The sequence below is a fragment of the Lichenostomus cassidix genome, chromosome 2 (assembly GCF_008360975.1).
Source record: "Lichenostomus cassidix isolate B80296 chromosome 2, HeHo_3.0, whole genome shotgun sequence".
Taxonomy (NCBI): domain Eukaryota; kingdom Metazoa; phylum Chordata; class Aves; order Passeriformes; family Meliphagidae; genus Lichenostomus; species Lichenostomus cassidix.
The window spans coordinates 89,960,855-89,986,828 of NC_139482.1; the positions used below are offsets into that span (position 1 = coordinate 89,960,855).

The 25,974-nt window shown below is 39.2% G+C and overlaps 1 protein-coding gene and 1 long non-coding RNA gene across 3 annotated transcripts in view; one reads left to right on the forward strand and one right to left on the reverse strand.

The window, feature by feature from the left end:
• GABBR2 (gamma-aminobutyric acid type B receptor subunit 2) overlaps window positions 1–25,974 on the forward strand; it is a 457,467-nt gene that overhangs the window by 17,171 nt on the left and 414,322 nt on the right. The gene's annotated exons all lie outside the window — the stretch shown is intronic.
• On the reverse strand, window positions 17,389–20,416 carry LOC146441742 (uncharacterized). Its single transcript, XR_014850031.1, has 3 exons — window positions 20,207–20,416; window positions 17,997–19,621; window positions 17,389–17,687 (listed from the first exon to the last, which is right to left on the reverse strand). It is a non-coding gene; the product is annotated as an uncharacterized LOC146441742 (long non-coding RNA).

Consider the following 25,974-nt stretch of genomic DNA (forward strand, 5'->3'; position numbering starts at 1 on the left):
AGTGGATTTGAATTGCAGAACTTCAGCTCTGTTGCACTGACCTCTCAATTTGAATTGAAGTATTGAAGTAATCTATAATTGTCTTTTGGAAATAACCCCTGGAAACAGACATGTCATAGTGACTTGTAACAGATTAACAAAATGTGGATCCTTAAGATTTCTGATTTTTCTTCCGGATTCTTCTTCCTGATTCTGAGAGTATAGTACACACTCTTGAGTTTTAAGTATTGATTGCAGACAAGCTACAGAGGTCCTTGTATTTAATTGTTTATCAGGGACAGTATGGATGCAAGAGAGCTGATTCTGTTTGTTAATGTTGTGACCCTAGATTTGCCATATGTGACCTTATACAACCTTTGAATTAGCTTCCTTTCAAGTAGAAAATACAGATGCTTGGCTCTTTGGATGCAAGATCTGTCATAAGTGGGACAGATAATTGACTTTTTGGCATAGATAACTAGGAAGAGAGAAGAGTTACATCCAAAAGTAACTTGTGTTGCTTTTGCTGAAATAAAAAAATGGAAAGAAATAATGACATTCAATGTATGATGTTGCAAAAGGCTTGAAAACAGAGTTGTAGCTGCATTCATGAGCAAAGAGAACAGAGCTGCACTCTGCCCTGAGCCCCTGAAATTTTGAACCCATGTTCTCTGCTGCCCACGAGGCAGCATTGCCCTGCCCCAAGGCAGGATGTTTTGTGCAGGGTTTTCATGCTTTAGCTTTCCTACTGTTTTATTTCAATTAATTAAGGTGTCACTACTCCAGAATATGAGTGGTAACCATGAGGCAAGGGGAGCACTCTTGCAAGAGCTGTCTGAGTTCTTTGTATGAAATGAAGCTGTTTCATCAGGAGCCTTTGGGAAAACTTCCTTCAGCAGAGTACTTTATAACCTGGTGGCTTTGGCACTGAGCTGAGAATGGAATGCTTTCTTTGACTGCTGTCTCTCAGGTCTCCCGTGATTAAATGTGCAATTTCTAATTACTGTGTTGTCAATCTCTTTTAAGTGGGACTCCCTTGAAAACTCATGATGTAGCACTTTCACGTAAAAAAATGCTTAAATATTAATTAACAATGAAAAGCAAGTAAAAGAAAATGATCTTGTAGTTCAGTAAATGGCTGCTTATCCATCAAATGATACCTCTATATCTGCAATATTTATTTATTTATAGCAGAAGGACAGTGTTGACAGGACCAATGTATCTCTCTATTCCAAGTGGCAGCTCGTGGAGGTATGTTTCCCTGCCTCTAACTGAAGGAGGGCTGAACCTGTGTTGTGTGGAGAGCTCAAATCCTTGAAATATTGGACAAAGGACATGGGAAGGCAGAAAAGCTGCCTTCTGCAGATTTGTGAATCCAGCCATGGAGCAGCTTTTTAGTGCAGTAGGGGAAATTATGCCCTTGAGATTTTTACCCATGGGGGTGGGCAGCCAGGTATAATTGAGCTGTCTGAGCATCACTTTATTTCTGTCTTTCACCGTATGGCTGACATCTGGAGTGTCTCCTTTTATGCTGTCCTCAGGGTGATCAGGCTGGTGGATTCTTACAGGCTTAAGCAAATCTAAAAATAGCTTTACTGGTGTGTAAAGAACAATATGTTGGTTCTTCAAAGTTATTTTTCTATTCTTACTTAGTTTTCTGAGTTAGTAGCCAGTTAAAGGGATGTGAAGCCAGGGCTTTATTAGCAATGGTTTTAACAAAAAGGGTTTATGTGCTGTAATTAGGGCATGGCCTAAGCAAACAGATAGAGTTTACCACCGGGATTTTCTGAGTAGTGCTGATTTGCACTCAGATTGCTAGCCGGCACTTGGCTGAGTCTATCCTAATGTGTATCATTTCTGACAGGAATGCTACAACACATCCCAGTCTGACTTAAAACCTGGTTGTCTTTTCTTTGTTAGTAAAATGATTCCTTTGTAATGGAATGGCCCACCTACGATACTGTGTGTCAGCTCATTTAAAGGCATATCTTTATGTGCTTATTAAAAAAATGAAAAAAAAACCCCAAAACCAAAAACCCCCTAAAACTCGGCAGTCACTGAAAGTGACATTGATAAGCAAATTATTTCTAAAGTGAAAATTTCAAGGCATGCTGGTTTTCTTATCTTACCTAAATAAGAAAAAGCTTCAGGCTTAAGATGCAATAAACTGAAGCATTACACTGTTTATGGATTGTGTGTGTACATTAATTACTTAAAGGCATAGACATTTTTCAATGACATTAGGGTACATCACGAGTATTATTTCGTAAACAAGAAAAAAGAGCTACTGGTTTTCTTGTGTGCAGCTCGTTGCAGATGATGTGTAACTCCACCTTGTACAATCCTACATTCTGGGATGTTGTATGAAACAGTTTGCCAAGGCAGGCACAGGAAACAAAAGCATCATGTTTGTAGACTTGACAGTTTGCAAATTTCTATAAATTGGTATCCTAGGAAGTTATTAAAAGACCATGTACTTGGTTAGCCAGTTTTTGACATCTGACATTCACATGAACCAGGTATTTTATTTTGCCTCTCGGAGAATCCAGTTTCTTGGCACTGTGGGCATGAAAATTGTGAGCCATAAAATCCTTGTCAAATGCTAATTTTAGCTTTCCTAAACTGTCATATCACTATCCCTATTATCGGAACCGTCTGACTGAAAACAGAAAGAGAAGTGTTTTGTTGTCTATATTTTTCAACCCAAAAAAGTCTTAATTATGATTCCTGGCAGTATCTCTTTGTTTTCCAAATCATATACTTTAAAAAAAAATTATGATAAGCCTAGTTAAGTTCCTTATAAATGATTCTTTTGAAGTGTCATGAAAAGTATCCAGTTTCAGTTTTATTCTAATGTTTCACTTTTCAGTGCAGCAGGGATTCAGAGAGGTACAAAGGGTGCAATCACCTCATGTTAACCCTTTCTAAATGTTATTTGAGCTACTTCTCCTACAGCAGGAAGAAATGTAGCTTTTCTTACCTTTTGGTCCCAAAAGACTCAGTCTTCATTCACTGATGTAATCCTGTCTTTTTGCTCTGTCTTAGTGTCACCTTTCATTTATTTCAGGCCTTTGAAACTTCTGGGTTTAATGCAACTACACATATGAGTAGTGTACATGCAGACATCTGGTGTGAGAAAAATTATTTGGGCTTGGCATTTTTGTTTTCCTGTTACTGTTTCTGAGCCATAAGGAATTGGAGCAGAGGAGCTGGTTGATGAATCCAATGAGGGCTGACAGCACAGGAGAGGGATTTGGTGCTGTGAAGTTGGGGATGTTCCCAGGCATGTCCAGGGCAGAAGGGCTCTGGGCTTCATCTGACCTGGGTTTGGAAATGTGGGCTGGGGATATCTCCCTTCAGCTAGTGTGCCAGGGTTCTTGTGCCATCAAGGAGTAGGCACTTCTATGTGGAAAAATTCATCTAACCTATTTTAGGTGACTATTTTTAAGATAAAAAGAATTGTATACTAGAGAAAGCCTTTTTTTTTTTCTGTGAAGTATAAAGGGAGCCTCAGTTGGCTATTGTAGATGCAGATGTCTCCAATGTGGAGGTTCTTATTACTTCAGCTAGAGACTACCCTAGGTGTCAGGGGGAATTTTAATTCAAAAGCCTTTAGCAGGGCATTGTAGTAACAATGCATTCCATCACCTCTGGCTCTCCGTGGGTTTCAGCAGATGGTCCAGAGATCTCACTTCTCACCACTTCATCTTTATTGGTTCCAAAATACTCTCCTTTGCTCTCTCCTGTCTAGCCAGAAAAACCTGGAAGCCAGGTCAGCAGTACCCTGTGATGTGGTGGGAAGCAGGGTGGTGGCAGAACAGTGGCCAGGAGTGCAGACCTGGAAGCTCTTCCATGCCAACCCTGCAGACACCCAGGCTGTCCCTCACCTGAGCTGAGGATGGGTTTCTGCTGCCATGTGCTGTGAGCTGTGCCTGGGAAGGGCTTCACCATTTAAAGATCTTTCATAGATGAAATTTTATGGTGCTGGGGAAACATGTCCTGCTCTCTGATCTTGCTTTTAGCTCCTGTATAAGGACAAAATTGTGAGGAGAACTATTCATGCAGAGCACAATTTATTTCAAAATCATAAAAATGGTGAAACCACATTACTATCGCCATGCCATGGTTTCAGAAATCAAGGAAGGATAGTTTTGATAGTCTTGACATAATTTCTGAAATTGCATGGACTTATATTTTCCTTTCAAAATTAGTTTCAATTGAGATGGCAGTGTTATTCCACATTAAATTCAAAATGAAAAAAAAAATCAAAATTTGAATTATTGTTTTTATGAATATTAAGCATTCCCATCAATGAAAAATGAATTATTTTCAGAATTCCCTTTCGTGTGTAAATCCAGTGTTTGGGATTTTCTGTTCCTAATAACATGAAAACCACTTGCAAAACTTCTCAAATCACTTGATCCTATTCTGAACCTCCCTGCTCAAATCTCCTCATGGATGATTTCCTTCTGTGAAATTCTACACATACATGTTGATATTTATTGTGAAAGTTTTGTAAAACGCCTCTTTTTGAACTCGAAAATAAAAAGAGAGATTCTGGAAAAGTTAGTGCATTTAAATATGCTTTATTTAGGACGACTTCAAGGTTTTGTGCTGGTGTATTATGTTTGAATGGACCCAAGTCTCTGGTGAATACTGTTGCTTTTGGAGCAATTTGCTTGATTTTGATTTGTCTCTTGTGCAGTCAGTCTCTAAAGAAATATCACCAGTGGTGTCTCCATTCTGCTGCCATTCTCAGACACATTTTGCAATTCCCTTAGCTTTCACTGTAAAGCAGTGATAAAACAATGCAGAGGCCTTCTGAAGGCAAAGAATTAAAAAAAACCCCACAAACACTGTTGTTAAGTTCTGGATCATTTTTAGATAGGGTAAAGTGTGGCAGCCTCACAAACTGCTCTGAGAATGGTGACCTGCTGGACAAGTGGTACAGGAGAAGTAAATCAGGGTTTGTTTCCAAGTAGGAGGTGGCAGGACCACTTGATTGATTTGAGTAGTTTTACTGAAGGATTGGACATTTTGGCTTTGCATCAAAATTAAACTTTCTTCTTTTTTTTTTTTTTTGCATAGGCAATCTTTTAAAGTAAAAATGTGTTTTACTTTCAGGTACCATCTATCCATTTCCCTGATACCAACTGATACCATACCCTTAGAAACATTTTATTGTTTGATGGAGATGCACAGTAACATAGAGATACACAGTAACATATTTTAAACATAGAGAAGTAATCTGGAACTAATAATAATAATAAAGGAATCTAACACTGTTCTCTGAGGGTGCTCATACCCAATTCTTCTAGTTATTCTCCAGACCTTCTATGTCCGTCATAGTCAAAGCGCTAAGTCCTGCTGCCCATTTCCTCCATTTGCAGCTCTTATCCTTGTTTCCCACTGCTGGGGTCTTTTTGCTCTCAGCATATGCTCTGTGTTGGCTCACATCACTGCTGCTCCAGAGCTCTTTTCTCCTGCCATGACCACTGACTCTGGGTGCTCTGTGATTTCTCATCTGCCCACAGTGAGGAGAGAGGCAGGGATCCAAGAGAAAGGAGTCATCGACAGCCGGCCGCTGAAATGTTGTGAAGAGGAAGTAGGCGTTTCACAGGGTTTCAAAACAAGAAGGATCAGGAAAAATGTCACCCCGATGTCTTACGAGCAACTTCCAAGCACAGGAATCCTTTAGGAGTGCATGGCTTGGTACCAGCTAAACCACAAGAAGTTTGGAGACACAAATGTGATCAGAGTGCTGTATTTGAAGAAGTGGGGTTTGAAGCTGTAGTGAGGGATTTGTACTCCAGAGGTATTTAGCAACAGGAAGATGAGAGAAATGAATTTTGATTCACATTTTTGTTTGGAATTGGCTTCTTGTTGCTGAGTGGATCCAGTATTGCTTCAATACTTTACCAAGTGTATTTTGTAGATTTCAGGCTGGAATGGAAAATTCTCTGAAAACTATGTTAAATGCATAATTTAAGGAAAAATCATGAGGTTTTTGCAATTATTTTATCAGTTTTTTTATTAAATTATCTCCAATTAAATAATTATTTTTACTGTGAAGGCAGAGACATTGAATTGCATTCACCATTTTGTTCCAAATGATGTTCCAATTCTGAAAAAAGACTAATAGAAATAAGAATTCCTCAATATATAAGAAAACTCACATGAAGATCGGAGCTGGAATTGTTTTATAATATTTATGTGATGCCTATTAAATTATTTAAACCTTACTGATCGAAGCAATCATGTAGGTACTTGTATAACAATGGGAAAAATACTATTGATCCAATTCTCATTTATGTGAAGGACTGTTTTACTGAAACCAACAAGGCAAAAGTGCATTAAAAAGATCTGATCTTAAAGTCTATATAGACAGAAACCACAGGCAGAGCCAAAGTAATTGACTTCAGTGTAAGCTTCTCTCCACAAAACCTTAAACCTGGTGTTAATAAAGTAAAACATAACTTGTGGGGTGGGTAGAAATGCAATGGGAATATGTAAAAGTCTGAGGTCTGTTTCTCTTAATTTTGGTGTGCAGGTAGCTGCAATCAAAGTGGTGCCATAATATAGATATGCTTTAGAGACAGGTGACATGACAAGTTTTATCCCAGGGACTAAGATCTAGTTACTAAGAGGTCATACAAAGAAACATCTGTGTGGCAAATCATGGGATGAACTGGTTAAAATACCAGAAAGCCTCTCCTTTGTAGCACAACCTGCATACCAAACAGCAGAGAAAAGCCAATGACTGAAATGCAAAAGCAAACATGTTGGTCTTGAAAGGGATGACTGCATGTAGATATTGGTATATCAGCAACAGTTTTAATCTAGGCAGATCGACATGGTGGTAGAAGGCTTAGGAGGCTGAGTGTGGTAGGCTTATAACAAGAACTTCTAGTTCTTCTTGCCTAGTTTTTGTTGTTACTGTTGGCTGTCCCAACTGGGTCAAAAACCTAGCAATAGATTAATTTGCAAAATATGGTAATCTTGACTTCCATTAGCCTATCCATCAAGACATTCCTACAGCAGGTTCACCCGTCTCCCTCTGAATTGTAATTTATCTTTTTGAAATATGTGCAATTTTTATTCAGATTCTCCCAAGGGTGAAGAGAATTTACTTCATTTTTTTGCCAAGTTGTACCAATAGGCAATTTCACATGTTATTTCTGGTTAAACTTTGCTGATTTTGTATCAGTTTTAATACATAATGCTCTCAGTTAGACTTAAGATCACACTGTGATCTCTATACTGATTGTGGATCATGTTCATCTTGCCACTTGCTATTGGCTGTGATAAATGGAGGAAGTGCTTTTATTTTCTTGCTGCAAAGCAGAATTTTCAGGAGTTATACCATTCATCAAAATAACTTTCTGGAGAGAGAACAGGGGAGTATCACCATTCTCCATTCCCCTACTTGACTCCCACTATAACCTCACATTGTAGAAGCATGGTTCCCATAGCAATTGGCTCTGATGTTCCTACTGACTTGCTGAGGTCCAAAGAGCAAATGGGATACAAATCTGATACAGGGAAAGGGCCCTATTTATTTTAAAATTGTATACGAAGGTAAAAGTGTCTCTAGAAATTTTGCCCTGCCCTTAAGTTGTCAGCACACATTTACTCTTCCTTCTTGGCATGATGCTGAGATACAGACTGTATGGTAAAATATTGTTCTCATAAAATATAAGGAGTTTAGACTGTAATTGTCTCAATCTGAATATTCGTGACAGGCAGAAGCACAGTTTGACCTTTTGTGTTTAAAAGAAGTTTGAAACCTCTCCTCTTGATGACAAAAACTCAACATGAGAAATAAGTGACATTTTAAGATTTTACAGTGTTTCACATGTCATTGCAAGATTGTTAATCTTTATTTACAGGACATTGTATATATAAATACACATTTCTCTCAATAGAAAAGATACAATAGATGTTTTGTTCTTTGACTTCATTTACCTAGAAAGCCTGTATGTGTAAATATGTGTAGTTAGGTAGTACTAAAGGAAAATTTGTGGGATCATGGCTAGTCATGAACATAAAATCCAAATTACTATTTTCTTGCTTTGTGTTTCAACTGTCCTGTATGAGAGCTCTTTTGCTTTATAGACATTTCTTTCAGTCTCTGCAAGGAAACTGCTAATAAAATTAGGTAATTTGAAATGATGATATTTCTAAAGCTCCCATTCGTGGAATCACGGAATCACAGAATTGTTTGGCTTGGGAGGGACCTTAGAGATCATCTAGTTCTAACCTCCCTGACATGGGCAGGGACACTTTCCACTAGATTCAGAGCCCCCCATCCAACCTGGTCTTGAAGGATTCCAGGGGTGACGCATCCACAATCTCTCTAAGCAACCTGTTCCACTTCCTCACCACCGTTAAAGTAAAGAATTTCTTCCTACTATCTAATCTGAATCTACTCTCCTTTGGCTTAAGGCCATGATCCTTGTCCCCATTGCTTTTTATTTACACTTAACTCGTGGAGTTTTCTGCCTTGATCATTATTGAGAGTGCTTTCACTTTTAGTTTTATGTAAGTACTGCTAGTTTAGCCTTATGGAGTTGCCTTCTTGAGACCTGATCCATAACCAGGGTACAAGGGTATAGATAGGGCCCACCAAGGCTGAACTGAGCTGAGAAGTGGCGATGGATGCAAAGCTGGTGTCTGATTCATCACACCTGTTTTTAGATATGTGTGTCTGGGTTGGTCAGCCTTTACACTCAAGACATTTAGATGTCTGCTTTAGGGTGCAATGAATCCTCTACTAGAATAGTCTGCTTCTTTCCACTGTCTGTAATAACCCATAATATTCAGCATAACTCTGTAAGTTTAGTCAAATGAATCACACTGTGCATCTGGCTGTATAGAAAGGGATTTGTTGTTTGTGCTGTTCAGGTACATGGAGATCATGACCTTGTTGACCAGCTGCGTTGCAAAGCTGTGCATTTATAGTTTTTTTACTCCTTCCTATTCATGAAGCAGTCTCCTCTTAATCTTGGAAATACCTTCAAGTCTCTGTCCTAATGGAATGCCTGGACACTACCTAGGTTTTTACATGACAGAACATCCATTTAGCATCTGAGAAGTAAACCCACTAATAGCAACCTGTCTTTGTGCCTCAGGGACTGCTACCTCCCAGAAGCTGCCTGTGTTACCTAATATATGTTCTCTTTACTTCCACTGTAAAATTCACATTTATCTAATTTTCTGCTTCCAGTGCTTCTTCTAGAACTATGTTCAGATTGGGTTTTTTATTGATATTTTAATTTTGCAGGATGCTTTTGCTAATTAATGATTTCACATTTTGAAAATTTAATCTCTTTTGTTATTTCCCAAAAACATTTCTAAACTCAGTTCCTTGTTATTATTTCCTTGCTTTCGTTAGTATTCTCAGTAGAACCCAGCTTAATAACATCAGCAAATTTTCAGCAAATTAACCAGTTGTTTATGTCTTCAATACAAAAATTAAAATGTTAAACAGGACTGTTTCAACACTGATCCTCTGACAGTCTAATCACAGTCACTGTTCCCAGACTTAGCAATTTGTCATTTATCTTCACTGTGGTACTTCAGCCATAGTTCAGATTCTCATATCACACATATGTAATCATATGTAATTAATTTGGTAAGATAATATAAAATGATATGCTAAATTTCAAATATTCTAAGTGAGTTCAAGCTTAGTTTCCAATTAAAATTCCCACTTAGTGGGCAGATGCATCACAAAAGCAAACACATTAAAATCAAAGTGCAATGCATAATGAATGAAATGGAAAATCATGGATACAATATTATAAACAGATAAATTAATTATATATCTGAATATGAGTTGTACTCCATCATAAATATGAATACAGGCCCTAACAGAAGGGATTCAGAGATGGGGGATGAAACTGGTCAAAGGCCTGCAGATGACTCAATTGGAAGAGACACTTGCACAGCTGGGATCTGATCGGAAAGAGGAGGTCTATCCCAAGTACCACATTTCAGAAGACTTAATCAACTTAATTCCCCTAATGCAAAACCCCCAAGCTTTTTTTTACTTTTGCATTTTACTTGGGTCAAGGAAATATTTCTTATCACAGACTCCACAAGTAGAAACTCATGACAGTGGTTTCTGTCTTCACTGGGATATCTACATAGATTCTTGATATTTCTTGTCTTACTTGAGTGTCAGTCCACTTCTTGCATTGCCCAATGCATAATGCAGAGGTGGGTCACACCCAGACTGTTCTTTCCTGTAACAGTTCCTCAAGTTTGCTTGAACTGATTTATAAAATTGCTGCTTCCATTATTATTTCACGTAAAGGTTGTCCCAGATCATCCTTCACTTCTTTTGACTCTGGCTCTTTTGGAGCATAAGGAAATGTGGGAAGACTCTGGGTCCTTGAAATGAAGCTCATGTCTTGGACACTTTCCATAGCACAAAATAAAAAAATGAAGTAGGAGAGAGCTCTGAAGTGAGTACTGGGGGCGGTGAGGAATGTAGTGTGATGAATGGTCAGGAAGCCACTCTAATGCTTTCATTTAAAAATAGACATGCAGTCTCTTGTGTGGTTACAGAGTAAAACTTGAAAAGGTAATAGGAGTGCATTCTGAAATCTAAAAGGTAAATAAGCAACAAGAATTTATTATGATGATAGGTTCATCATAGTTTCATGGTATATTGGAGCTTGGCTCATGACTTTTCAAAATACATAATGGATGGTATTAGCAAAATAGGGAAGAGATGCATAATGTGTAGCAGTCAAGTAAGGACCACAGTGCCTGTCAACCGTTTTGCAGTGAAATTTAATTTCCTGCCTTTTTGTCCTGTGCAGAGTTGAGGTTTTCTTTATATTGTTCCATTTGACTTTGAAGAAATATACCTTTTTAACAACTTCCCACTTATGTATGTGGTTTATCTATTTGAAACTTTATTTTAGTCTTCTTCTTTATAATGGCAAGACACTGAGCATGTATTTATTTTGAAGCTTTTCAATTTACCTCTAGTAACTGCAATTCATGTAGGTCGGACTGTGCTGAAACAGAAATATTTGTTGCAATTGTGTGTATAACAGAGCAAATAATTCTTAAAGAATTAAGTAAATCAGAGTCCTCAAAATTTCTGAAAACAGTAATGTAGTGTAACAATATATTTAAACTGAATTTTATGGGTCAGTAAAAATACAGAGACAGATCCTTAATTAGAAAAACAGCTTATTAAATACTCTTTTTAAATTCCAAAGCATGTCACTGAGAGCCTAGCCCCCTTACTAAGTATATCCCTCCAAAAGACTGGAAAGACTGGGCAGTGTCCTTCAGAGATCAACCAGCACTGGAGCTGATTTTGTGTAATTCCCCTATTATATTATTGACCTGGAGGATGGGATGGAGTACACCCTTCTCAAGTTTGTAGATGACTCCAGACTGGAGGAGTGGTTGATGACTGGAGACAGAGGGAACTCAACAAGATTGGGTTGAAAGGGCTCTTGAGTATCAGACATTGCCATAAGGACGTGAGTCCAGCAGAGGGTTACCAAGATGGTTAAGTGGTTTCGAACACATTACGTACAAAATGTGGTTCAAAATTTAGTTTTGAAATACTGTATGTAAAAGAAGGCAAACCAGATGGCATTTGATGACTCACTAGTATGAAGGTAAAGTGCAACTACCATACTGAGCTATCATCTCTTCATCTCATGGGCGGCTTGTCCCACTCTCATGTCTGCTGGAGGGACAGCACAGAAGGGCACAAGCAGCTCAGGATGTTTCTGGGGGGCATTGGTGATCACTTCCAACAAACATAAGTGATCAAGGAGCTCACAAGCTGATGAAGTAGGGGCTTGTGGGGGTGGACTGAAAGCTGTCTGAACTGGCAGGCTCAAAGTGTAGCAATCAGCAGCACGAAGTCTAGCTGGAGATCAGACCCCAGTGGTGTACTCCAGGCATCAATACAGGGGCCAGTGCTGCTTAACCTTTTAATTAGTGATCAGGACGATAGGGCAGACTGTACCCTCAGCAAGTTTGCAGATGCTACAAGTCTGGGAGAAATGGCTGATAATCTGGGGGTGTGTGCCTTGATGCAGGGAGGGACTTGGATGGGCTGAAGAAGTGAAATTCATAAAGTTCAACAGAAACTGTTGAACAGGGAGAAGTGCAAAGTCCTTCTCACAGGGAGCAGTAACAACAGGCACCAGTACATGCTAGGACTGACCAGCTGAAAAACAACTTTTCAGAGAACACCCTAAAGGTCCTGGTGGACAACAAGCTGACCAAAAACCAGCAATGTGCCCCTGCAGCAAAGGAGGCCAACAGCCTTCTGGTCTGGCTTCATGAGGAAGGGTGCTGCAAACGGGTTGAGGGAGGTGATCCTTCTTGTCTACTCAGCACTTGTGAGAACAGACCTGGGGTGCCAGTTCTGGGCACCCTGATACAACAGTGATAGGACATACTGGAGCAAGTGTACAAGGATTTCTCATATGTGGAGACACTGAGAGAGCTGGGATTATTTAGCCTGAAAAACAGAAGGGTCAAGGGAAAGCTTATTGATGTTTATAAATGTCTGATGGCAGGGTGTAAAGAAGAAACATTTATACTCTTCTTATTCATGCCCATTAAGACTAGAGGCAATGGGCATAAAGTGAAACACAAAAAATTCTATCTGAATATAAGAATTTATTTATTGTTTTACTTTACTGTGAGAGTGGTTGAACACTGGAACACTGTCCAGAGATGTTTTGTAGTCTCCATCCTTGGACATTCTCAAAACATAACTGGACACAGTCCTGGACAACTTAGTTTTTCTGATCCTGCTTTGAGCAAGGAGGTTGAACTAGATGATTCCCCATGTATCCCTTTCAGACTCTCCCATTCTGTGGTCTGTCTAGCAAGATAACCTAACTTGAGCCTTAGTGGGAAGCACTGAAGGAATTTCAGGACTATCTGAAATACTGACAGATTGATAATTTCCTGCTTTGTCTGTGATGAAAACCTCTGTGTAAGAGCTAAGTATGAGGTTACTAGATTTACTATTTAATAGGAAACCTCAAAGATAATTAAAACTGCTACAGATTGAACATTTTACTTAACCATGTAAAAGAGTCAAAATTACGCATGTTACTCAACTCCCTTTTCGGCTTGAAATTTGCAGTCTTAGTAGTGTGAAATAGTAGAGCTTAAAAAAACCCAACACCTAAACAGATGGCAAGACAAGGGAGAAAAGTGCATAGTGGAATGAAGACAAGGAGGGACATTACATTCTTATAATCCATATACAACATTCTTGAATTCTGTAAGAACAGTAGAAATTAAAATGGTTTGATGTTAATCAGTTACGAGCAAACATGCATTTTGCCATTCATATGTTGCAAAAGTATGAGGAAGTAAATGAATGAATTGTTCACAACTCTTGCACTCAGTGTTGCAGCAGTCGTTTGGCAGATAAATCACAGAATCACAGAATTGTTAGGGTTGAAAGGGACCTCTGGAGATCACCTAGTCCAGCCCCCCTGCCAAGGCAGGGTTGCCCAGAACAGATCACACAAGAATGTGTTCAGGTGGGTTTTGAACTTCTCCAGAAAGGAAAACTCCATGATCTCCCTGTGCAGCCTGTTCCAGTGCTCTGCCATCCTCAATACAAAGAAATTCTTCCTCGCATTGAGGTGGAACCTTTTTGTGATCTAGTTTGTGGCCATTGCTCCTCATCCTGTCATTGGGTACCACTGAAAACAGTCTGGCACCATTCTTTTGGCATCCACCTTGGAGATATTTACATGCATTAATGAAATCCCCTCTTCAGTCTTCTCTCCTCCAGACTAAACAGGCCCAGTTCCCTCAGTCTCTCCTCATAAGAGAGATACTCCAGACCCCTCATCACCTTTGTGGCCTCCACTGGACCATCTTCAGTAGCTCCATGTCTTTGCTGTATTGAGGAGTCCATAACTGGTCATAGTATTCCGGATGTGGCCTCACTAGGGCCAAGTAGAGGGGTTGGATCACCTCTCTCAACCTGCTGGCCACACTCTTCCCAATGCACCCCAGGATCCCATTGGCCCTCCTGGCCGCAAGGGCACTGCCCATGGTCAGCTTGTCACTCACCAAGACTCCCAGGTCCTTCTCTGCAGAGCTGCTCTCCATCAGGTCAGCCCCAACCTGTGCTGGTGCTTGGGGTTATTCCTCCCCAGGTGCAGGACCCTACATCTGCCCTTGCTGAACCTCATTAGTTTTCACTCTGTCGCTGTTGAGCAGCTAGCAGAGTAATGAAGGCACCAGTTCTCAGTGGCAAGAAGGAATGACCTTTATTGTTTTGATTTCATCACATATATAGAGTTCTCAAAAGTCACCCAGATTGGTCAGTCAGAAGCCTTCCCCCAGGCCTGATTGGCCAGGCCTGCACTGCCCAAGTTCTGGGATACTGTTCCAACAACATCCAAACTTTATCTTTATTTATAAAACACAAGAAAATTTCTCATGGGAAAAAGCTGTGCTAGCCACATCACTCCACCCAGCTCTCCAGCTTATCAAGGTCCCATTGAATGGCAGCACAACCCTCAGGTGTATCAGCCACTCCTCCAGTTTTGTATCGTCAGCAAACTTGCTGATGATCCTTTGCATTCTTTCCCTTTGTCCTGGTTGTTGATAAACAAGCTGAATAAGACTGGACCCAGTACTGAACCTTGGGGAACACAACTGACTACAGGCCTCCAGCTGGATTTTAATCCTCTGATCACAACCCTCTGAGCTCTGCCATTCAATCAGATCCATCTCACTGATCTTTCATTGAACCCACACTTCCTGAGCTTACCTACAAGGATTTTACAGGGCAGTCTCAAAAGCCTTGCTAAAGTCGAGGTAGACAACACCAACTGCTCTCCCCTCATCAGCTCATCCAGCTATGTCGTGATATAGGCTCTCAGATTTGTCAATGATGATTTCCCCTTGGTGAATCCATGCTGACTGCTCCTGATCACCTTTTCTTCTACATGCTTGTTGATGGCCTCCAGAATGGCCCATTCCATCAGCTTTCCAGGGATGGAGGGCAGGCTGACTTGCTGGTAATTTCACGGGTCCTTCCTGTTGCCCTGTTTAAAGATGGGAGTAACACTGGCCTTGCTCCAGTCATTAGGCACCTCTCTCATTCTCCGTGATTTTTCAAAAGTGATGGAGAGCAGCAGAGTAACAACATCTGTCAGCTGCCTCAGCACTCGTGGGTGCATCCCATCAGATTTTATGGATTTATACATGTTTAGTCTGCCTAGCCAATCTCTAACCCAACCCTCTACGACCCACGAGAAGTCATCCTTTCTCTGGTCTTCTCTTATCCCAGAGTTGTGAGAGCCATCCTCAGCAGTGAAGACTGAGGCAAAGAAAGCATTCAGTGTTTCCTCCTTCTCTGTGTCTTCCATCACCAGGACAACCATCTGAATCAGCAGCAGCCCCACATTTCCCCTAATGTTCCTTTTTCTGCTGATGTGTTTGTGAAGTCCTTCTTGATGTCCCTGATGTCCTCTGCCATACTTAATTCCAAGTGGGCCTTGGCCTTTCTTGTCACATCCCTGCCTACTCTGATAATTTTCCTATAGTCCTCCCATATGGCCTGTTCCTTTTTCCACATCCCATAAATTCCTTTCTTGTATTGAGTACTCTTAATAACAGATGGATGAAAAGACCTTCCCAACAAAGAAAACAACATGAGAAGAGGTCTGTATTTCAGTATGGTGTTAATTCCTCAGCCTGCCAGAGAAGTAATTTTTTTTGCTATTTTTACAAGTCACTGAACATCTTAACATAACTGGAACCAGTCAGCAGTTGGGTTCATCTGTTATATTAAACCTGACTCAAATGTCAATCTATATGTAAGATTAGCAGCAGTGGTAAAATCACAGTTATGAGTCTCCAAATGTTTTTAGGGTGGAATTTGTGAGTGACATCAAGAAGAGAAGGTGGAAAAATGTGTATTATTTGAAAATGAAATGAAAATGGAAGAAAATTTGAAAATGGAGGAAAAAGGAAAATGACTTTTCTGTTTATTAAGAAAGAGTCTCCAATCTGGAAGTCATGGTTGGTTTAAATCTGAAAGAATGACATTTCAATATAAAGGGAGAAAATTATTACATAATTAATGTTTCTGACAGTAATAGCAGTAGTAGGAGTAGTACTAATAGTACTACTCCTAGTAGGAGTAAGATCAGCAGTAATATATCCTCAAACAACATGCAGTCTTGAGGAGAAGCAGGTGTCAAATTCCCCATGATCCAGAATGACCAAGATGGATGCTGTTCAGTTCCTCTGTACAGGGGAGCCCACAGAGCAGGCATGTGCCACCTTGCAAGTTTTGGGTTGGGTAAATAGTCTTGGTGGCTTTCTCACAGGCCACAGAAGTGGCATCTGGCACTGGTGGTACCATCATGTGGTAGAATCCAAGGTGGGATCTGACACTCTCTGTCTTGAAACACTTTAAGATGAGAATTTAGCAATTGCATACTGGTAGGCACCTGTATGGACAGTGTTTGGAGAGTGAGACAGAAAAGAAACACAAAATCATGTCAAGGAAATTCCGACAGTGTGACCAGAGCCTGAAAGCTGATAGATGTGTTCTGTCCAGTGAATGATTGGTCTGAAACAGTCTGTGGGAGCAGTGGCTGCTTAATTTGTTTATTGAAGACTCCACATGGAATGTTCTGGTAGCTCACTCTTGGTGGTATCCTGTAGATTCAAGTTGCTTTTGCAGTAGGAGTTGCATGGCTACTGAAGTGAATTGAGTAGTTTAGAGTAATACATTTCAAATCCTTCTGAAAGTGAGAAAAAGGCAAACTCAGGGCCATAATCTGTGAACATTTCTGCTGGAATCTAAAAGTAAAAATGCAACATGTTCTTCCTATCTGACATCTGCACAGCAATTCAGGACATGATCTATAAGTTTGGGTTGATATTTTTTCCTTGGTGTTAGCTGGGGGATGGAATTAAAACTGAATATGATCACGATGACTTGGAGACACAGTCTGGAGAAAACAGTTACAATTCAACACAGACAAATGCAGAGTTCCAGCTTTAGCAAAAGTCAAAGTTAATAAACACTTTCCTTACTTGGCTATAGGTCTTTGATGTGTTTGACTTAGTTTGACAGTTTTCCTCAGCTGTACATCAAGAGTTAAATATATCTATGTTCATTACTGACAAGGGAACATATATTTTAACAAAAAGAATATTAGAGAGGGTTTAGGACCATTAATTCTTTTGTACCAGTTGTCATATATTTACATTGGCTGTAAGACATCCCTAAATTTTCATTCATATATATTTTTATTTCTTTTACATTTTTATAGGCAAGATCTCTTGCCTTAATTTCATAAAAATATTTTAAGAAGTTCTCATCAGATAAGAAAGAGCTACAACTTACTAGTTTAGATCAAAGTGGGCTTGAGAAATGGTTATATGAAGGATTTGTTTTTTTTTTTCTTTGCTTTAAAATTCACTTCTGCTGCTTTTTCTCAGTTCTTCAATGTTGTACAGTTGAAGACTGTGTGTTTTTTCCTATCTTAATATGCATGAATTCACATATTAACATCTGGCAAATTCTGCCAGATGTCACTGAAATTGTTTCTTAGCTTCAGTGCTGGAGATACTATCTCAGCTTCAGAAACACAGGAGGTTTGTGATTGCTGTGCTGTTCTATCCTGCTGCTTCTATATTCTCCATGCACAGGGTGATCTGTGGAGCTGCCAAAGGAAGGGAAATGTCAGGGGTATAAATGTACTTCCTGCACCACACGGAACAAACAGCCCCACCTTCCCTCTCCTTTCTCCTTGTGAAATAGCAGGGAAGAAGATCTTAACCTCTGGAATGAACCTTTCAACCTGTAGAGCTTAAAAGTATTATATCTGGTTCTTGGGTTTTTGTTTTTTGTTTGTGTTTTTTTTTTTTGTTTGTTTGTTTTTTCTTTTGGTTTTTTTTGTGTCAGATTAGTGAAATGTGGAAACCTCTTGAATCAGTTCATTTTGAGATCAATAAAAAACCTACACTTTTACCTGCTTAGAGGGTGATCATCCTTTCTGTGCCTCCTCATGTTCCTGTCACCTCTGACAGCAAACCCTGAATTCTCACTCTGCTCATGACTTGACATCCTTGCTTTTCACTGTATCTTCTTAATTGTTCTGTCTGGTTCTCGCTTTCCTTCTCTACACCTTTTCTTTCACACCCGGTGCCATTTCATCTGGCCCTTGTAATTAGCCAAATGATTATTGATAAGGTTCTATATTCTGCTTAAAAACAATATCCGGAAATTAGCTTGCTGCTTAAACAGCCCCACTTCCCTGCAACAGCCTGCTGAATCAGTCACTTCAAATATTACTGGAAACATTGATTGCTGCACTGTTCCTAAATGAAATACAAATTTACATACTTTATCTTCCCATGACAATGGTAGTCTCAAATTATACCTCTGAGCACACTTTATTTTACTGTTGTTTATTTTGGGTAAATGGCTTTCAGACATAAATCACAACATTGTTCCTCCAGCCAGCCTTGCTGTAAGGTGGAGTTGTAAGCATTAGAAGATGTGGCATCACTAAAATGAGAGGTGGAAGGAAACTGTTTTGTTGCAGGAGCGATCAGGTAGTGGCCTCCTAGATGAGGATATTCCAACAATACATTTTCACGCTTACCACTCAGAAATAAGGTTATTCAGATCCTTACAATTAATCATCTGATTCAAATTACATGGAGAAGTAGCCTGTTCCCTGTGTAACAGACTGTGAAATGTTACTTCTTTGCTGCTAAAAGGGGATCCAGAGTTAACATTTGGCATAAAAATGCCAAAGGAAGTGGCTGATCTTTCAATCAAAGGACACAGATAATTTTTGGCAGCAGGAGGCTGATTCTGGGTGATCATATGTTAGAGTTATACTAGGAACTTACTTAAAAATTACTAGTCAGCCAAATAAGCAAATAAATAAAACAGATGTTGTTATGAAATCAACTTCAGGCACTTCAGTTCTCTAAAATATGAGATGGATTAAAAAATAAACTGAAACCATCGTGAAAGGCTTATATGTGCCTTGGTGAAGAGAAGAAAATTGAGAAGGGATGTTTGTGGGTAATGCCAGTAGAAAGTAGAATTATCACACAGAGTTAATCCTAGGAGCTACTGCACATGTTTTACACAGCAGCAGTTCTGCAAGAATTCAAACAACAAAAAAAAATAGCATCACTGCTTTTGTGGTAAGCTTTCACATCAGGAAGATTTTTCTCAAGAAATTAAAGGAGCATCATTTAGAATACTGTGTGACCTTTGACTGGTATAGTAATAAAGCATGTAGTCTAGCCTCTGCAGATCTGATAAGGAAAAAGAAAAAGAGAATGGATACTTTGATGAATGCAGCAGGGTGTCAGAAAAGACACAAAATATATACAACCTTAGACTTTGCAACCTCCATTTCAGTCTTGCTGGCAGATTTGGAAGGCTTAAATGTTTCCGAGCTCCCCGGTTTGTGTATATTTAATAGCATCCTACTATCAGAAGGTTATCAGACCTAATGTTGTACTTATTTTTTTCTTGCCTTTGGAGTGATAAACTGGGGGCAGAGGAATGGGAAAGCAAATTAATTGGTCTTATTGCAGTCTGAAAGAATGTTGCCTAGTATCCATTTGAACCCTGCAAGGCAAAGACATTTTCTCACCAGCCAGAATCTGATCTCTGTGGTCTATTGAGCAGATAGATCTATTAGACATTTTTTCTTTATTTATTAGGAAAGATACTAAACATTTCTGTTTTAAATCTGTGCTCTAAATCTGTAAGCTGATTCTGGTGAGCCTAGAATAGGTGTTGTCCATGCAATACATTAGCACAAAGCAGGCAACGTAGCTTGTCAATCACACTGATATGCATGTTAATCACTACTTTCCTAGATTCCTTGTCATCCACAAGAAATGCCTTGATGGCATTGGGACCAGCGGCATCAACACCAGTACAACATGCAACTCAACATGCTGTCAAAAACCCTTCTCATCTTCCTGCAGCTCTTGCTCCAAACACTCCTTCCCCTTATCCCCCCACAACAAGATCCTGATGTGAGATCACAGGACAAGACCAGGCATCTGCGCATCAGGTCAAGAGGAGATGTAGGAGAGGCATCAGGTATGAACAACCCTCCTGCAATAAATCCCCCTTTTTACAACTGAGTTTTCATGTGCCACGTTCACCACAGAGGGATTGGCTGCCCTGACTGAACAGACTCACAGCATATCTGAGCTGTGCCTGAGAGGTGGTCGGATCCACCGGGAAAGCAACTCCAGGCTACAGATCTTCAACTTCATTACTCTGAGTGGAGGCCAAATGCAGCAGTTAATGTGGTGGTGCAGAGGGGTGTTCCTATCCCACTGGCACAGAGATGAACAGATACTGCATTGTTTCCAGAGACTGGTGTGTCACAGTGGGGCCCAAGGCGCAGTTGCCTTCTGCTTCACAATTTCTGCTTCATAAGTTGCTCTACCTCACAATTGCTTGAAACACCCTCATAATCATCCCCTCCCCAGGACTCTTTAACTTCTGTTGACTACTAGATTTCCTCACCTTCTCTCTTTCTCCAAAATAAGACTTTGAGTCCATCTGTAGTCTTGTGAACATCAATTTCATCCTCTGGAAAAAAGTATCTAAGAGATGTCACTTGAATATTTTTTTCTTATTTAATCAGATACAGTAATGCAACAACATTAATTCAGTGAAGCATAATTTAATAATAACTTACATTCTGTAGTGGTTTTGATCCATTTGTCTGAAAACACTTTAAAACATTAATGAATTAAATTTAACTCTGTCCCTCTTGTGAAGTAAGTAGGTATTACAGCTTTAATTTTACAGATGAGAAAACACAGGCAAAAAAAATTGAAATGCCTTTTCCAAGGTCAAATGAGAGATTCCTGCTAGAATTAAGGAGCTGGGAAGAGGAAGGAACAGTATGTTTCCATTAGCACTGCAGCAGTGTATTCAGCGCCTAGGTTTTTATGGAAGGGAATGTGTGCATCTATGTGCTGAACAAATATATTGGTTTATCTTATGTGTAACAAGACAGTAGTATAAATGCTTTCATAATCAACAACATACTTTTAAATGAAGAAAATGCATCAGAGGGTCTAGTAGATCAAAGATAACCTTTTGACCAGCAAATTTGTTCATTTTTTCAGTATTATAAGCTAAGCATCTGTAGCACTATTATTTTTTCTTGCTTTCTTTAATACAGTTGCCAGTTTTGAGAAAAAAATGCTCTAGATAAATGAGTGTGTAACCCTTGCCATGGCTGATACAGGTTAATAAGAGACTGGACTGCTGTCTCTGGAAATGAACACGAAATCAGTTCTTGGTCATTCCTACCATGGTGTTAAAAGAAAAACAGACCATAGGAAGGGACAAAATTAAGACAAAAGCTTGATTAGAGAAGGCTGTCATGATTTTGGGGGTTTGCCATGAGAAAGAAGACTGTCTGGAGCACTGTTAGGGGCTGTTTTGCAAGGACAGGGGCCTCTGAGACGTGCCTGGGGTGTTCTGGAAATGTTAGCCAGAACAGAGGATGTGTAAATTAATTTTTTTTCTTCTTAAGTTTCTGATGTAGCATGCTTGTCAAGGTAGAGTCATGCCATGGGTCTTAGGATTTTCTTTGTGGCTCTGGAAAATCACTTTCTTCTCTTCAGCTGTTCAATCTTGCTGCATGAATGCACATATTCTGGAAGTACTTGGATATTTATGATTTTCCTTCTCTCCTTTTCCTGTAATCAATTGCTGCCAACCACTTCCAGAAGTGTATATTGGCTTCTTGTCAATTTGCCCAGCTTAATCTATGTAAATACATACAAATGCTTTTATCTCTATGCTCTTTCCCTCCCTGCTTAATTCTTCTGAGGTTCTCTGCATCTGCTCTGGTTTGTGTTGCATGCAGCTCTGTTCCCAGGTTTTGAATAGATACATGCACTTACCCTGTACATCTTTGCTGTTGCTGGATACCTGCAAATTCCATGCCTTCCAACCACTGCCTGTTGCATTCACTTACCCATGTAGAGAGGTTTGTGATCTTTCTAGGGAACATGAACAAAGCCCTTTGTCAAGTAAAAAAGTCCCACTAGATTGATTTTCTCTTATTCTTTGTGAAGAAGAGGACCAGAACAGTAAGTAATCAAATAGAAAATATGGTCCCACTGCATATGCAGCAATCACAGTTCTTGCTTCCCAGCTATCAGCAGTGAACTCCAGCTCCTCAAACAAAAAGACAGAGGTTCTGTTTCTGTCTGGAAAAGTCCAAGATGGCTAGCAGAGGTGGGGGAGCTGGAGAGAAGTCATGATCCCACGTGAGCACCTAGTACAAATTTCTGGTTATTGTTCGCTCTTTTTTGCATATTTTTTCATCCTGTTCCCATTTATTACTTTATCTTATGGTGCTCCACAAATGTAATTTGTCATCTGTTCTTAAGTCACACAAAACCACCACAGACCAGGGCATCCTTCCCTGAACTTTCTTACTTCTCAGCCCCTGTTTCCTGGCAGAACAAGGGCAACAGGAGGCCTTCCTTCTCTGTCCATGTAGCTCATGAATGCTCTGTCCCAAACAAACCTTATTCAGGGGGTTGTTTCATGTTGTTGCTCCTGAACAGCATTTGACAGTGTCTTGGACACTTGGCATGTGTCCTCCTGGTGTCATTGATGAATGGACAGCAAGAAACACTGGTTAAAACAAAGCAAAACTAAAATCTCCTCAAACCAGAGAGAAAGAAGAAAAAAAGTCATCTGTGCCTTGTCTCTTCCCTCATTGAAAGAGGCAATAGGCAGCTGTTGGCTTCCTGCTGGAGGTTTATGTTTTATGTAGACTGAAGCATGACATCAGTGTGATTCACTGTGCTAATGGATGGTGGAGGTGTTGGATTTTTCTTTGGTGTGAAACAGCAAAGTATTTTTTATAATCTGGTCTGATTAGATTGGCCTTATCTGTATCAATATTTATATAAAGACCTAGAAAACTAAGGATGCTTCTTTTCCTTAAAGGCTAACTTTATGTCACCCTTTTGAGTTCTACAAAAGCATAACATCAGCAAGATTGGAAAAGAGCTTTGAGATGATTGAATCCAATTTATGACCTAACATGACCTTGTACATCTCCATAGAAATGGCTTTTAGCACAGAAAGTCATGGGAAGTGTTATCTAAATGAAAGATACGGAGATTTGCCAAATAGCTGCTTAGAAGTCCAAGTGTTTCTTCACCCATAATGGGCAGAGAGTAGATGAGACAGCCAGAGGTCTTTGCAGAGGTATTTGACACATTGCTCTCATTAACTTTTTTTGTAAAAAAGCTTGTAACTTTTTTTATAATGCACTTAATGGTCTCTTGTCTTCTCACTAATATATTGATACATCAGGAGATACAATAATAGTATGGTATATGCATCATATATGATGTACTATATTGTAGTGTTTATTATAAAATGCATTAATAGTAATATAAAATAATAGTGTCAGAGATAGCTTCAGACCTTTGAGGAGCTTGTTTAGAGTGTTTTTATTTCTGGATATGTATGTTAGCACAGAAGGATTGCTTACAGGTGATTACAACTCTTTTTTTGACCAGAACAAGGTTTACTTATGTATGCAGTTAGACTGCTGCATTTTGAAGCAGGTATGGTCTCCAAAATAATGTAATTTTAAAGACAGGTGTTAAAAAGCCAAAATAGGAGTTTGTTTACCACCTGAGGGAAATTTCTAATTTCTCAGTCACTCAGGGGTGCGCTGCTGATGGAAAAAGGATGGGAAGGATATGAATAATCCACTGCTTTTCAGGAAGGATGTATTCTTGAGACCAAAACATCAGGAAAACAGGAGGCAAATCTGACATCATCAGTAGCATCCAAAAGTGTCTGCATCGCTGTGCTCTCCGACCAGTCAAAATCCTTCCAGGAACACTTTATATGCATTCCTGCCCATGGGGGTACTAGGGATTCTCCTTTGCAGTTTCCTTGCATTACTTCCATCAGGATTGTTTCAAAGGTTGAACCTGATCTTTTGGCATCAGAAATACAAGCTCACTGAGTTGCTAGAAGAGCAATTGCATCAGCAGGTTGCAATGCTGGGTTCTTGCAACAATTAATCTGCCACCAATAGAAAACTTGTCCATTTTCTTTCTATTTTAGGTATGTCCAGGAAGTCTTTTTTGAGAATGTAGGTTTTGATTTTGATTTGAGATTATTTTCTGAGTGGTTTTAAAATTGAAGTCTTTTCAGACAAGCTCTGTGCCAAAGGGAGATCTTTTCTCCAGTTGTTCTCTGCTGTTTTGGGAACAATTTCAGTGAAAGTTAGGTGTACTGTGGGCAGAACTTGTCCTTTCCACAGGCAGTAGTTTTTTGTTCTTGACTGGATTGCAGACATCTAAGCCCAGACACACTGAAGATATGGAACTAGAACTGTTTTTCAACATTTTTCTCATCCTGCTATTTTTTTAAAATCCAACCAAGAAAGATGAGCTCTTTTATAAAGTCAGTCTATTACTAAAGCTTAGATCAAGAGTTTTGGTAGATGATGGAGAAATGGCTTGGGCAGTCATTGTAGCATAATGAGACCTCACAGTTTCATTATGTCATATGCTCTGTTCTCAAGGTGTAAATTATTAAACAACAATAATAATCTTTGTGCTGTTTTGCTTTTTTTTCTTGCCTCCAGATCAAACTCTTAATAATAATTTCAATATATGTTACCAGATTATGGAATAATTTGTATTTGAATAATCTGTTAAAGTCCATGTATGCATTGCTTTCTTGATCCAGGATTTAAACCACAAAGTTTAGTGCATTTGCTTGGGAAATAAGAAATGCAAAATGACATGCAATGTTTGACAATTCAAAGAATATTGTCAGAAAATTTCTCAATATATTCAAATGCAGTAGGAAATGTGATATAAACCATTTTACTCTTCTTGTAAAAAGACTGATCATCCTGGGTAGGAAACCATGTAAAAAGAATCTTTGTATGAAGAAATTTGTTCCACATAACCATATTTTACTTTTCTCCTGACAAGTTCTTTGAAGATGACTATTTTAATGGCTGCTGAAAATCTATTGAAGATCTGGAAGATAATCAGCACTAACAAACTTGCCTCCTATGTACTTTTGTAGGATTGTCAAATACAATTTTAATTTGCCATAGGCATTGTATATTTATTAAAAGTGACATTTTCCCATTTTCCTCCAAGCAGATGTCTCATATGTGCAAAGAAAACTAAGTTAGAGAGCAAAGCCTGTGTGTATTGCCTTAATGTTCCATAATTGCAATATTTCTGAATTTTCTGAAAGAGAAGACCTGAAACAGACTCTTCCAATTCCTACTCATGTGGCAAAACTTTTTACTTGAAGTAGCATGAACTGCCCGCATAATTCTTGCATAATTTTCAGACTGAGTACTTCCTCTGTGAGTGTATGTGCAAGCATATACATATATGTATACGTATACATATATGTGCTTACAAATTTCCCATGTTCTTGACAGTCATTTTTTTTCCCCAAAAGCCATATTTGATAATTATAGAATGGGTTAAAGTTTATGTTGTAGCCTATTCCTGGTTTCTGTTACCAAGACCAGATGCAATGTACATAAAGCTTGATCATTTGATCTTGGACCTTTGCTTTATAAATTTTATTTTATACAGATATGCTTTTTTGATCTACACTACATAAAGTCTTAGGCATGCAGAAGAGGAATTGGTGAGATTAGAGACTGTGAGCACTCTGCAGAGCCATAATTTGCATCACAATGCCTTATAAAGTCAATAGTAGTGAGAATTTTTAGCATTAATTTAAGATGATGCATCATTCCAGCAAGCAAAACTTTTTGGACTTTGACCCAGTAAGTATTTCCAGCAGATTATGAATGGGAAAAATTCTTTTTTGAAAATCCGTTTGTCAGCCTGAGAAGATGAAAAGTGCCAAAAGTGCATATAGTCAGATTAGCCTCTTACATGGATGGCTAAGTGTAAACA